Raw genomic sequence first — 15,262 nt, 5'->3', positions numbered from 1 at the left:
AAAACTCATTCTCATTATTTTAAAAGACCTACTAACTATAATGTTTTATTTTCTAAATTCTTATTTCAAATTCTTTTCTTCAAAAGTTAAATATTCAATTATATTATTTATTGATCTTTTTATAATTATATGTATTTTATACACTAATTATTCTTATACAAAATATTTGGTAAATTTACATATATTTTAGTATAAAACAGAAATTACAGTATTGCTAGATTATTCAATTAAAATAATTAGTAAAAAAAATCATTTGAAATGAATTAATGAACAAGACATCCAAAAAAAAAAAATACTAATAATCAACATGAAAAGACAACTTTTAATTAGCTACTTTATTTTAATTTAAATAAAAAAAGGCAAAGACTTTAATTTATTTCTACAAATGTGTTTACGAACTATAAAATTATGCGTAGTTGTTCTTTTGACCTCTTCTAATTGCTGGCCTCATCGCACTTGTGGACAATACCAGGACTAACCTTTTGTTAATTATTTAAAAAGGTTATTAATAAATTATGTAATTAAAGAAATAAAAATAATACTTTAAATGACAAGACAGTTACTATTTCAGATTATAAAATAAAATTAGTGACATTTCATTAATACAAACAAGTGATTTAGTCTTTCTTGGACGCATGTGCTTAACTTAACTATTAGTATACTAAATGATTAAACTCACATGTAAGAAAGTGAGAGAATATTTTAGGTCACAAAAGTGAAATGCTCATTAATTTAATGGACTTAATAGATGACATCCCACAACATTTATTTTTTATATTATCAGCTTTTCGATAAGATATTTCTAAAATTATTTTTCAACTTTAAATATATATATATATATATATATATATATATATATATATATATATATATATATATATATATATATATATATATATATATATATATATATATATATATATATTATGTGGCCGTGAATGCTTTGAAAAAATTGTCCAGATCCTTGTAAAATTTAAACAAATTTCTTATATTTGGTAAATGTGTATTACAACAAAATCTATCTTGTACAACTACAAATATTAAATTAAAAATAATAAAAAATTTAAAACTATGAATTACTAAAAAGATTAAAGAAACTGAATTATTAAGATAAAAAATAAAAGTGTGGCTGCTGGGATTCGAGCCCAGGTCTCCACGGCCACAACGTGGAATTCTTACCACTAAACTACAGCCACTTCAATGTTGGTTCGTTTGATGCTTCTATATTTCAATATACAATTTATAATTCCAATTCTTTCATGCTAATATCAGTTGGGGAATTATTATTTACAAATAAGATAAAAAATGAGTTTTTTTTGTCCATAATCTATTTTAAGTTGCAACTAAGATTGGTTATTTCTTCCTACACCTGAATTTTTTTCCTGCACCTTATACCCATATTAAAATGATAAAATTAACTTTAATTAAAAATTAATAAAAACTCTAAACCCTAAAATAATTAAAAAAAAATATCTCCACGGCAGCGCTGCTGCACCCCATAAATATATTACTTATTGTAAAATTCATAATGTACAGATTTGTTTTTCATTACGGATTGTGGGATTAAGAAAAAAAACGTTACGGATTCCACAATCCCTAAAGCATTCAAAATTCTAAAACACTTGTATTAGATTTCTCTTCTCTCAAACAAACCACAACAAAATGCACACATACATTTCTCTTCACTTTGCTAACACTCCTCAGAGGGATGTTCAACGCCTTCAACGATGAAGGAGGTGCGATGAAGTTTTTATGGAGGTGTAGTTCGGAGAAGAATCTTCCAACAACAATGGAGGTCAGCAATAGAGGTGAGATGTATGAAGGTGCTTATGTATGGAGGTGCAGCAGGACTGCTTTCATAAGAGGGAGAGGGTTTTTTATTATTTTAGGATTTTGATTAGGAATTTTATTATTTTTTCAATTAAGGGTAATTTGGTCATTTTAATATGGAAAGCGGATGGATGAAGAAACTATGGAGTGTAAGAAGAAATGGCCTAAAGATTGAGGGTGTCATTTAGAAGAATAACTTTGGGCCAATAGTATTTGCTAGCCCATAACATGGGGATACATATGGCATTTTAGAGTTTGTGTAAAAGCTTTTGCTTCCCGCACCTCTATTATTAATAATTGCATCCACATTAACATAAAAAGAGTAAAATATCCTCCCTTGTACCATCGATGCTGTAGAGAAGAAGAAAAAGAAAAAAAAGTTCCCTTTTTTGAACCTGTAGTGTACTCGGTAGCTACTGAAAGAAATCTGGTCTGACAACTATCAGCTAAGACGAAGAAGTCAAGCACGAGGCAGTTGGTTGATTGCTGATAAGCATTAAAGGTCATGCTATCAGGAATGGAACATATGACTTTAATGACCAAATAGCAAGCAATAGGAAATAAGATATACGACATTGATATGGTATTGATTAACAGTTAATGGTTATTATTAAGAATCAGGTCTATAAATATGAGATTTAAGTCTAGGTAAAGACATCTTTTTCTGAATTATTATCACCTTGATCTCCGTGAAGCTAATATGACTTGAGCGTCGAAGTGTTTCTTGTAGGTGATAACCGATCAGTATTGTGGAGAGGAACTTTGCGTCGTTGGAAATCGCAGCGACAGAGTAAGGAAGAAGGAGGAACAATAGTCTTGGACCTAGTTACCGAAACATTTTAGGACCCACCGTGGGGCCGAGAGTGCAGAAGAAATCCAAGTGAGACCACAATGGCAGAGGAGCTTCAGTTGCAAGTGTTACAGGAAATGTAGAGGCAGATGCAGGAATTGAGGGCGGAGATGGTGGCGATGAGAGCTGATCGGGGCAACGTGCTGAGAGGACAATTCGTGAAATCGGTGAATGTGGCTACCAATTTGAAGAACGAGGGGGAAAGTAGTCACCCAATGCATGAAAATGGAACGAGGGAAGTAACCAATGTCTCAAGACTAGGGGTGGGCAAATCAAACTAAACTGCACTGCACTACTAAAAACTGTATTGAACTAAAAACTAGTTCAGAAAAACTAAACTGCACTAAAAAATAGTTCAGAAAAACTGAACTGAACTGTTTTTGTTTTATTAAACTGTACTGAACTGAACTATACTTAACTGTACTAAACTACACTATAAACTGAACTGAACTACTAACTATACTAATTTTGAACTGAATTATACTAATTTTAACCAAGAACTGCACTAACTATACAACACTAATAACTACAGCACTAACTAGTAAATTTGAACCAGAAATATGATTCAGTAAATGTGGTGGCTGTACCCATAATTCAAGTAGAACTTTAACTTATATGGTGAGAACAATAGCAGTAGCTCTCCTAGGCATGGAACCATAGACACACAGATGACAGTAGCAACTTATCACGATGCAGATATCAGCGGCAATGTAAACAGTGCAGGTTATCAGCAGAAGCGATAGGACAGTAATTATTACCATTAGAAAATGTAGAATCTGAGTCAAAACATGAAATACTGGAATCATCCAAACGACAAAGGGGAAAGCTTACTTCATTTCATGTTTACAAATGTTACCTTTCTCAGGCACACATAGTATAACTTTCCCACACACATCTCTACTGCAATTCCAATATTTATATTAGACTTTTCTCTAGAAAAAAGGTAATCATTGAAGACTTGAAGCAGCCACACCATGAAAATTTTCCAGAATATTCCTTATTTTTTATCTAACAATTTAAAATAAAAACTCTGGGATAAAAAGGCACCCTTCTTTGTATTCCTTTGAAAAGAATGCATTACCAACCATATAATCACCATAGATCAAAGAAACCAGGTAGAAAAACTCGGGGATAAAACTGTCACTAACTTTATAAGTATTAAATTATTCAACCCTATTAGAGATCTTATATAATCTTGAATAACCACACACTGTATCTCACTGGGAATAAACCCTCCAATCTCCTCCATTACCTCAATAAGTGGCAATATAGAAAGCTTACATAGGCAGAGATTCATTATTGAATTCTAGAGATAAAAAGCATAAAGATTAGCATCAGTAACTAACATCTCACCTTGTGCTTTCCTTTGATAGGATCATAAGATTCGATAACACCTTCATAAAACCTCTAGTGAAGAATTAAACAAACTAAAATTACAGAAAAATATAAAGTAAGCAACAACAGCACGCACACATATGCGAGGGTTAAAATCTCAATAAGCTATGGACCTTTGCAACATTTAAAGACAAAAAAATGCAAGAGGACTGACAATTATCTCCTGCTCTCTTATAATCAATAAAAGTAGAGATTTAAATAACTACATTAAAGTTAAAAACTTCAATTTGTGCCAAGAAGACATGAACAAAGCGTGTAGATGACAACCGGAGGAGAAGAAATATTTGTTTAGATACCAAGAAAAACTTACCACTGAAGTTATGACATATAGATTATTAAAAAATTATTTAGATCCTTATTCCAGGGTAAATCAATAAACCTCACTGGCCCACAAATTATTGCTATCAAATTATGAGATAAACATAGAAAAAGAGCACGACTGAAACTAAAAGTAGTTCTACCTTGCCATCATACTCTTTCTTCAGCAATACTTCTGGAGCAATATATGCTGGGGTTCCCACGGTTGAGTTAGGTTGTGAATGAAGCATTGAAGACTGCCAATAACAAAATCTATTAGATATGTAGAAAATATAGCAATTATCAAAGCAGATTATTTGAAAAAAAATAGAATACAATGGTGACCTAAATTTGATAAGGTACAAATTAGATAAAAAAGAAATAATGTGTAGGATCTCACAAGACAAAGCCAATTGATAAATAAAAAGGATGACCTCAAAGTGTCATTGCATGCAAACGTAAGATCTATTTTAATTACCAAGTACCATAAATATGACACAAATACAAGATGAATTATCTTAACACCACCACAAAGGTTTGCTGTGAGCTAAATATCAGATGCCTCAAGACACCAGGAAACTTTTCATAGATTTAGATGTTCCCCTGTATGTGAATTGTGAAACATCAAAACACAAGAAGAATGTTCAAAGATACAAACAGCACATAAAGGTGTTACAAAAAGTTAACCCATTCATACAAGGATCCAAAATTCCTTAACAAACACCTGACAACCTAGTGAATTTGGGACTCCCCTTTTATAGGAGTAGGAGCCTCAACGAGGTTCCAACTCAAGACATTGGGCTCGTTGCAAGACTTTTAAGCCATTCATACAAGGATAAGAAATTTCTTAACAAAAGGGAATGGCGATTATCAACTAAATTCAAATTTGGCCAAGCCCTAAATATTGGGAACTTGGAGAACTTAGTAGCTCCAGTTTTCTATACAGCAAACTACCTTCATAATTTTGTGGAAAAACACAAGAAAAACCTCCCCCTACAATCAGAAAGCAGAGCTGGCCGAATTTTCCAATGTACCCATAGCCTCTGCCCCAAAATCAGGAGCAAGCTTCACCATATTAGATCAGATGCGTGGGTTAAAATCTCAAAGCAGCATTAGTAACGAGAGGATGGCGAGCAGCAAGTCGGCAACGAACTTCAATGGCGGCAAGCGAAAACTGTGATGGAGAAAGGGAAAAGAAAACTCACCTTTGACGAGGGCAGAGTGCAGCAAGTGACGAGCGAACCTTTGATGAACGGGAAGTAACGAGAGGACGGCGAGCAGCACGTCGGCAACGAACTTCAATGGCGGCAAGCGAAAACTGTGATGGAGAAAGGGAAAGGAAAACCTAATTTTGAGAGAAACTGTGATTGAGAAAAAGAATTGGGAAACTGAAACAGTTAACTGATTAACTGTACTAGAATAAAAACAGTTCAGTATGTTTAAACTAAACTATTAATAAGTATAATTAGTTTTAAGTAAAATTAGTTTAAGTTTTTTAAGTTTAAAACAGTACAGATAAACTATAGTTTAAGTTTTTTTAATTAACTATGCCCAACCCTACTCAAGACGTAATACCCAGAATGAGGGGCGAAATGCAAAAAATTAAGCTGGACAAAACGCAGAAAATCAAGCTGGGCAAAATGTAGAGAATTGGTGTTAGGACCCTTAAAAACCCAAGTGAGTGGAAGCCAGGTGTCAGTGAAAATCATAAAGTGGAAGACAGGTGTAGGCAGCGGAGTGGCCGATCGGTTTTGACGGTGGTGTAAAACTCAAACTTTCAAATTTCGTGCCACTTTCTTTGCATGCACCATTCTCTTCCAAACATTCTGAGTTTTCATTTTCTCCTCCTTCTCTCTACAAATCTCGTACTTCTCTCTAAAAATTCTCATTCCTTTCTCCTTCTGATCAACAATTAGACCACGTTTGAGATCTTCTAGTGGCAAGAGCTCTCTTTTGCACCGATCGAGTTGCAGGTTGAAATGGTAAGTTCATTCCTTTCTCGACACTGTTGTTTTCTGGAACATGCAAACCAATTTCTGGTTGCATGAGTTTATCTTCTTCTTCTATAAATTTTTGATAGAAATTATGGTATTGTGTTTGGTTTAGTTTCGTAAAAATCTAAAAGTGTATAAGATTGGTAGTGGTGATCAACATTCTTCAACTGTGAGCGTTCGACTATATCTAGAGGTAAGGGAAGCTTATTATATTTGATTATGATTTATTGTTCTGAATGGTTGTATGTTTGTTTGATCCATTGGTGAATATGAAGTATTGCTTTTAGTGCATGTTTTGTATGTATAAGTGTTTGAGTTACAAATGATGTGAACTGACCGATATAGGGTTTGCTCTTAAGTTTGTAGTATTCTGCATAATCCTGTGGTTGTCACCGAAAGTCATTATTGACCGTTCGGTTTTCCTTTGAGTATTCAGTCTGGACTAAATTCTTCTTCTGTGGAGAATTTCAGTTAATGACCGATCAGTTTTTCTCTTAGTATATTTGTAAGTAAGCGTTCGGCCTAAGTATAGTTTCCTCTTTATGATTCCTAAACAGTTTAGTTAATGTATTCTATCATACTCAAAATCGTAGATGTTATCTTTATCCTTCATTGAAAATAAGTGTTGTTACGTTATATATATATATATATATATATATATATATATATATATATATATATATATATTCTTTCTTTTTGATATAAGTTTAGTAGTGTTCGGGCTTGAACTCAGCGCTCGGTTTCAGTAGTGCTCGGTCTTAAACCAAGTGCTCGGTATTGTTATCATACTCCATTGTATAATATATTTGAGCTCAGTAGTGTTCGGCCAAGCTCAGTAGTGTTCGGCAAACTCAATAATGTTCGGCCAAAACTTGTAATGTTCGACTGTTTCCTCAAAACTTACCTAGTGTGGACCATTCGGTCCTGTTATGTGTATAAGTGAAAGACCGCTCGGTCTTACACTAAATGTTCGATTAGATTAGTCTAAAAGGTATTCTCTCATTAGGTCTTGTATTTAAGATGAGATATTTTATTATTTGTTCAATTTGAATGTATTGATGATGAAGTATGATGGTATTTAAATTGTGAGATGGATGAAATAGTATGGTTATGAAAGAGTATTCCAGGGAGGAATATCTCAAAATTTGGTTATTGAATGGTAAAGTATGAATGTGGTCATGCTAAGGTGACATTTATCCTGATATTATGTGATTACTCATTCTCAAGTAGAGAGGAGTAAATCATGTGTGAGAATGACAGGAGGTCCTAGTCCATAAGTTAAGATGGGCGAATTTTACTGGACTAACCTCATGTGGCAGCTGTTGAGTGCATCCCAGTTACTACATCACCCAGGTGCAAATACGTCCTAACTACACATAATTCATACAGTCCGGACAGTCGGAGTATAGTGGTCGGTTTTTGCTTATATTGATGTATGGTTATGATTGAAAATGTATAATTGGTTGTTGTATGATTGACCTATTGATTCATATCAGATTGATGTGAAATACATGTTTACTAAATTAATTAAATTACATAAGCTTACCCTATTTTCCTGTCTTGTCTGTATTGCTGTTCGGTTGTCATCTTCCTATTGCAATGATCATCTTGTGGATGCGAGCAGAAGGAGAAGAGTTGCTGGAAGAAGCCTTAGAAGAAGTGGAGGTTAAGGCTGAACCTTGAGACCGTTCGACAGTGAGAGTTATTCTTGTTTTGTATAACCGTTCGGTTAAAAGATTAGTTTTGGAACCGTTCGACATAGTAGCTCGTTTTGTAAAAATTGAAAAACTTTGTAGTATTTTAGTAAGGTCGAGTTGAGTTTAGAGAGTTTTCTCCAACATCACCCGACCAAGTTTACTGGGAAGTGTCTTCCTGATGAAGCCGATCAGTGGCTACGTGATATGGAGAGGATCTACAATGCCAAGAGATGTCCATACGATAACATATTGGCGTTTACTGAATATCTTTTGACTGGAGAGGCCAGTCATTGGTGGAACAACATGAGGTTGATATTATAAGGGAATCATATCCCCATCTCTTGGGAAGTTTTCAAGAACAAGTTCTATGAAGAATACTTTCCAGATAGCGTACGATTTGCTAAAGAGGTGGAATTCCTCCAGCTGGTTCAATGAGGAATGTCTGTATCCGAGTATACAAATAAGTTCAAGCACCTAGTAAGATTTAATACTATGGCTACAAGTGGGAGTGACATTGTCGGAAATTCGAGAATGAGTGAGAAGTGATCTTAAACTTCTAATCTCAAGTTTGTGTATTAAGTCTTTTCCGACAATGGTGGAGAAAGCCAAGGTGTTAGAGAAGAACACGTTAGAGGTGGAACAACAGAAGAAGCAACAACAACAGACGGTTAGAGGACCCATTCCTTCCCGAAACAATTCAAGTCTGAGGAGAACTCCGTGGAGCTCCTTCTCATCCCTCAAGTGTTGTCGGTTAGTCTGGACAACAAGGATCAATGGTCTGTTTCATTTGTGGAGAACTCCATTACAAGTCTGCCTGTCCTTAACTGAGCAACTCCAAGTTTTGCGTTCGGTGTAAACAGAATGGGCACTGGGAGAAGGAATTCAACTTGGGACGAAGAGCAGTGATGAGGCCGCCGAATGCTGGGAGGTTTCAAACGAAGGGTGGTGGCCGAGCACAAGCGGTCAGTAGAGTTTATGCTATCACAGGAGCTGAAGCAGCAAGCTCAAGTAAACTCATCACCATCTATTGCCTGTTGTATGGATTGCCCTGTTATGTGTTATTTGATTCGGGGGCAACACATTCTTTTATCTCAAAGGAATGTGTTGAGAAGTTGGGATGGTCGGTGAGTGTTATGTAGTTTGATCTGGTGATATCAACCCCAACAACTGGTGAGGTTAGGATTTCTACTGTATGTATTAGATGTCCGATTGAGGTGGAAAGGTGTAGATTTAGAGTAAACCTTATATGCTTACCTCTACAAGGCTTAGAGGTAATTTTAGGAATGGATTGGTTGGCTGCAAATCACATTCTCATAGATTGTGGTGAGAAGAGGTTGGTATTTCTGAGTGAAGAAGAGGAATTGTCCTTGACATTCGGCAAGTTAAGGATAGATATAATGGAGGGTGCCAATTGCTTTCTGGTATTGTCGCACATGGATGTGGCATTAGAAGAATTAGGCTATGACCGTTCGGTCAGTCGTGAGAAGAGTGGAGACCGATCGGTTGTGAGCGAATTTTTGAATGTTTTTCCAGAAGAAGTTCTTGGACTACCTTCTCATCGGGAGGTTGAGTTCTCCATTGATTTGGTGTCGGGAGTAGGGCCAGTTTCTATAGCACCGTATAGAATGACTCCAGCTGAACTAGCCGAGCTAAAAAAGAAAATAGAAGAACTATTGGAGAAGCAATTCATTCGGCCAAGTGCCATCACCTTGGGGAGCTCTAGTGCTGCTAGTGAAGAAGAAAGATGATAGCTCTCGGCTGTGTGTGGACTACCGACAATTGAATAAGCTGACCATAAAAAACGAGTACCCCTTACCAAGGATTGACGATTTGATGAATCAAATGTTTGGGGCTACTGTGTTCTCTAAGATCGATTTGAGATCTCGATATCATCAAATATTGGTTAAGGAAGGAGACGTTCAGAAGACTACGTTCAGGTCTAGATATGGTCACTACGAGTATGTAGTAATGTCGTTCGGTGTTACCAATACTCCAGCCATATTCATGGACTATATGAATCGCATTTTTAGACCCTTCCTGGATAAGTTTGTGGTGGTTTTCATTAATGATATTCTCATCTATTCCAAGAGCCGTGAGGAACATGAAGAACACTTGAGGATAGTGCTTGGTGTGTTAAGAGAGAAGAAGTTATATGCCAAGTTATCTAAGTGTGAATTTTGGATGAAGGAAGTACAATTTTTGGGACACGTAATCTTAGCGAAAGGAATCTCGGTGGATCCAGCAAAAGTGCAAGCTGTACTGGAATGGAAGAGCCCCCGTTCGGTTACTGAGGTCAGAAGTTTCGTAGGATTGGCGGGCTACTATAAGTGGTTTATTGAAGGTTTCTCTAAGATAGTAGCGCCGTTGACTCAGTTGACCAGAAAAGATCACCCTTTCGCATGGACCGATCGGTGTGAAGAGAGGTTCTAAGAGCTCAAGCAGAAACTGATGAGTGCTCCAATTTTGATTATATCTTACACAGCCAAACCGTTCGAAGTTTACTGTGATGCCTCTCATAAGGGTTTGGGCTGTGCACTTATGCAAGAGAAGAGGGTAGTGGCTTATGCGTCAAGGCAATTAAAGGTACTTGAGAAGAACTACCCTACGCATGACCTAGAATTGGCAGTTGTGGTTTTTGCGTTAAAGATTTGAAGGCACTACTTGTATGAAGCTCAGTTCCACGTGTTCAGTAACCATAAGAGTTTGAAATATTTGTTTGAGCAGAAGGAACTGAACATGAGGCAAAGGAGATGAATGGAATTTTTGAAGGACTACGAGTTTGAGTTATTGTATCATCCAGGAAAAGCCAATATAGTGGCTGACGTGTTGAGTAGAAAAGCAGTTCATGTCTCGGCAATGATGATCAGAGAACTAAGCCTGATGGAGAACTTTAGAGATTTAAGACTGTAGTTTGAGTTAGAATCGAACGGTATAGGTGCTGCAGTTTTAGATTATCAAGTGAATTGTTTGACTGAATCAAAGAAAAATAGTCAGCTGATGTGGATCTGCAAAGGATCTTAGGGTTGATTGGTTTAGAACAAGGAAAAGACTTCAATACAGGGACGGATGATCTCTTATGGTTCAGAGGTAGGACGTGTGTTCCTAATAATGGAGAGCTAAAAAGACTTATTCTTGAGGAAGGGCATCAAAGCCGTTTTAGCATGTATCCAAGCATGACTAAGATGTATCAAGACCTCAAGGAATCCTTCTGGTGGTCAGGAATGAAGAATGACGTGGCTCGGTTTGTGTCTTCCTGTTTAACATGTCAAAGGGCAAAGGTAGAACATCAAAGACCGGGCGGTTTGCTGCAGTAGTTAGAAATTCCTGAGTGGAAGTGGGATAGTATCTCTATGGATTATGTGACCCACTTACCCCGAACGGTCAGGAACCACGACGCTATTTGAATGAGTGAACCATCATATGAATTGGCAGAAGATTGAGTTACATCTTATTTGCTTGAGGACAAGCAAAGTTTTAAGTTTGGGGTTGTGATAACGGTTGAAAAACCGTTATTTTTATGCTTAAAATTGATACCAAAAGCAACCTTTAAGACTTAAAAACAAGCTTGAACTCATATTTTTGCTTTAGTTTTGTGAATAAGAGAGTTGAAAGTGAATTTAATGGTTTTGTGCAAGATTCCCTTGATTTTGTAGGCTAATTGATTGATTTGAAAGAAGAATTGAAGTACCGAATGATTGGAATGCTGAAAAGTCAACCAGAAACCAGAAAAGTCAACCAGTCAACCAGAAAAGTCAACCAGTCAACCAGAATACGAAAAAAGTCAACCAGACGAGTTTTGGGCCAGTTTTATGCGATTTTATGATCTGTTTGGGCCTGGACCCGTTTTCTATTATTTTTATGTCCTATTTAAAGACCTAGATGTCTTAGGGTTGGTATCTTTGGCAGAAACAAAGCAAACACTCTCTCTTCCACCCCTTTGAAGGAGGATCTTGGATGCTCAGGCTACCTCTTCACCTTTCTAGGGTTTTATCTTTCATTCTTTCATTATTGTTCATCTAGGTTCACCATGAATATGGTGAACTAAACCTTGTATGTTTGTTGGGGAATCAATGTAATCTTTTGAAGCTCTCATATATGGAATTTGTGCTTGCATCTTAATCTAAGATTTATGCTTTCCTTCATCATTAGTTAGGGTTTTTCCTCTTTGCCTAATGCTTGCTTTGTTTAACTCATTCAATGCATGATTATTGATTTTGTCGATACGGGAACGTACGGGGAAGTCTAGATCCGGGGAATTTCTCCCAATATTATATTGGTTGTCGTTAAGCTCCTGCACTTGATGAACTAATTATTAGGAATGCTAGGAATTGTATGAACTCGTAATTAGGGAGAAGCCTTCTTTGAAAGGTACTTTAGAGAGTGGCATTAACAATGATGATTTGAATGTTGAATTCCTAAAATATATGAGAGTGGATAAGATGAAATTGAACCCCAACAACATATTCATATATATATTTCATTGAAAGTGCTTGTCTTTTGCTTTTGCCATTGATCAACCTCATGCATACATGTTTATTTTCGTCTTTTGCATAGTAAAATCCAATTATTTTGTTCTTAAGTCTTAGCTAATCAACGAATCACATAACTAAACTAGGCCGTGAGTCCTTTGGGAGAACGATACTTGGTCTTACCGAGTTTATTACTTGAAACGATTCGGTCATACTTGCCGATTGTAAAACAAGTTTGTGACATCATATTTTGGTGATCATAAATTTGTCCATCATAAGTTCATTCCTTTCTCGACACTGTTGTTTTCTGGCACATGCAAACCAATTTCTAGTTGCATGAGTTTATCTTCTTCTATAAAATTATGATAGCAATTATGGTATTGTGTTTGGTTTAGTTTCGTAAAAATCTAAAAGTGTATAACACTGGTAGTGGTGATCAACATTCTTCAACTGTGAGCGTTCGACTATATCTAGAGGTAAGGGAAGCTTATATAATTTGATTATGATTTGTTGTTCTGAATGGTTGTATGTTTGTTTGATCCATGGGTGAATATGAAGTATTGCTTTTAGTGCATGTTTTGTATGTATAAGTGTTTGAGTTACAAATGATGTGAACTGACCGATATAAGGTTTGCTCTTAAGTTTGTAGTATTCTGTATAATCCTCTGGTTGTCACCGAAAGTCATTATTGACCATTCGGTTTTCATTTGAGTATTCAGTCTAGGCTGAATTCTTCTTTTGTGGAAAATTTCAGTTAATGACCGATCGATTTTTCTCTTAGTATATTTGTAAGTAAGGGTTCGGTCTAAGTATAATTTCCTCTTTATGATTCGTAAACAGTTTAGTTAATGTATACTATCATATTTAAAGTCGTAGATGTTATCTTTATCCTTCATTGAAAATAAGTTTTATCTTTAGTAGTGCTCGGGCTTGAACCCAGCTCTCGGTTTCAGTAGTGCTCGGTCTTAAACCAAGTGCTCGGTATTGTTATCATACTCCATTGTATAATATATTTGAGCTCAGTAGTGTTCGGCCAAGCTCAGTAGTGTTCGACCAAGCTCAATAATGTTCGGCTAAAACTTGTAATGTTCGACTATTTCTTCAAAACTAACCTAGTGTGGACCATTCGGTCATGTTCTGTGTATAAGTGAAAGACCGCTCGGTCTTACACTAAATGTTCGGTTATATTAGTCTAAAAGGTATTCTCTCATTCGGTCTTGTGTTTAAGATGAGATATTTTATTATTTGTTCAATTTGAATGTATTGATGATGCAATATGATGGTATTTAAATTTTGAGATGAATGAAATAGTATGGTTATGAAAGAGTATTCCAGGGAGGAATATCTCAGAATTTGGTTATTGAACGGTAAAGTATGAATGTGGTCATGCTAAGGTAACGTTTATCCTGATATTCTGTGATTACTCATTCTCAAGTAGAGAGGAGTAAATCATGTGTGAGAATGGCAGGAGGTCCTAGTCGATAAGTTAAGATGGGCGAATTTTACCAGACTAACCTCGGGTGGCAGAAGTTGAGTGCATCCCAGTTACTACATCACCCGGGTGCAAATACGTCCTAGCTACTGATAACAGTTGAAAAACTGTTATTTTCATGCTTAAATTTGATACTAAAAGCAACCTTTAACACTTAGAAACTAGCTTGAAATCATGTTTTTGGTCATATTTTCAGAAATAAGAGAGCTGGACAGGTTTATGCTTGATTTCAGTGTTTTATGCAGGTTTTAAGGTGAATTTGGTGGAAGAAGTGAAGAAGAACAGAAAGGGAATCAGAAAAGACATCAAAAAGTGCAAAAGGAGCTCGCGCAACCACCGCTCAACGGTAGTTTACCGCTGAGCGGCACTCAGAAACCCACGTTAGCTTCGCTGAGGGGTGAAATGGCCGCTGAGGGGAAGAATCGAGCTCGCGCACTTACCGCTGAGCGGCACTATTTTGGGCTTGGGCCTAATTTTCTGTATTTTACGAATAATATATAAGCTTTAGGTTTTCCTAGGGTTTGTATCTTTGGCTGGGACGAAGCAAACACTCTCTTTTCCACCCCTTTGAAGGAAGATCTTGGATGCTCAGGCTACCTCTCTACCTTTCTAGGGTTTTATCTCTCATTCTTTCATTATTGTTCATCTAGATTCACCACGAATATGGTGAACTAAACCTTGTATTGTTGTTGGGGAATCAATGTAATCTTGTGAAACTCTCATATATGGAATTTGTGTTTAAACATCTTATTTGAGATACATGCTTTCTTTCATCAGTAGTTAGAGTTTTTCCTCTTTGCTTAATGCTTGCATTGTTTAACTCATTCATTGTCATGATCATTGATTTTGTCGATATGGGAACGTACGGGGAAGTCTAGATCCGGGGAATTTCTCCCAATAGCATATTGGTTGCCTTTAAGCTCCTGCACTTCAGAACTAATTACTAGGAATGCTAGGAATTGTATGAACTCGTAATTAAGGATAGGCCTTCTTGACAAGGTGATTTAGAGAGTGGCATTAACATTGATGAAAAGATTGATGAATTCCTAAAGTATATGAGAGTGGATAAGATGAAATTGATAACCCCAACAACATACTCATCCATATAATTCATTCCGTGTTTTTTTTACTCTTTTTGCCATTGATCAAATTCATGCATACATATTTAATTACTGTCTTTTGCATTAAAAACCTACAATCAATCGTTCACAAGTCTTAAATAATCAACGAATCAAATA

At 36.1% G+C, this 15,262-nt stretch overlaps 1 non-coding gene across 1 annotated transcript; it reads right to left on the bottom strand.

Moving 5' to 3' along the window:
* Positions 1–1,124: 1,124 nt before the first annotated feature.
* TRNAH-GUG (transfer RNA histidin (anticodon GUG)) lies at positions 1,125–1,196 on the bottom strand. The gene has a single exon. It is a non-coding gene; the product is annotated as a tRNA-His (tRNA).
* Between the last annotated feature and the right edge of the window lie 14,066 nt (positions 1,197–15,262).

This window comes from Vigna angularis, chromosome 8, assembly GCF_016808095.1.
Source record: "Vigna angularis cultivar LongXiaoDou No.4 chromosome 8, ASM1680809v1, whole genome shotgun sequence".
Classification (NCBI taxonomy): Eukaryota; Viridiplantae; Streptophyta; class Magnoliopsida; order Fabales; family Fabaceae; genus Vigna; species Vigna angularis.
The sequence above is the reverse complement of the archived record's forward strand: the minus strand, read 5'-3'. Positions and strand labels throughout refer to the sequence as shown.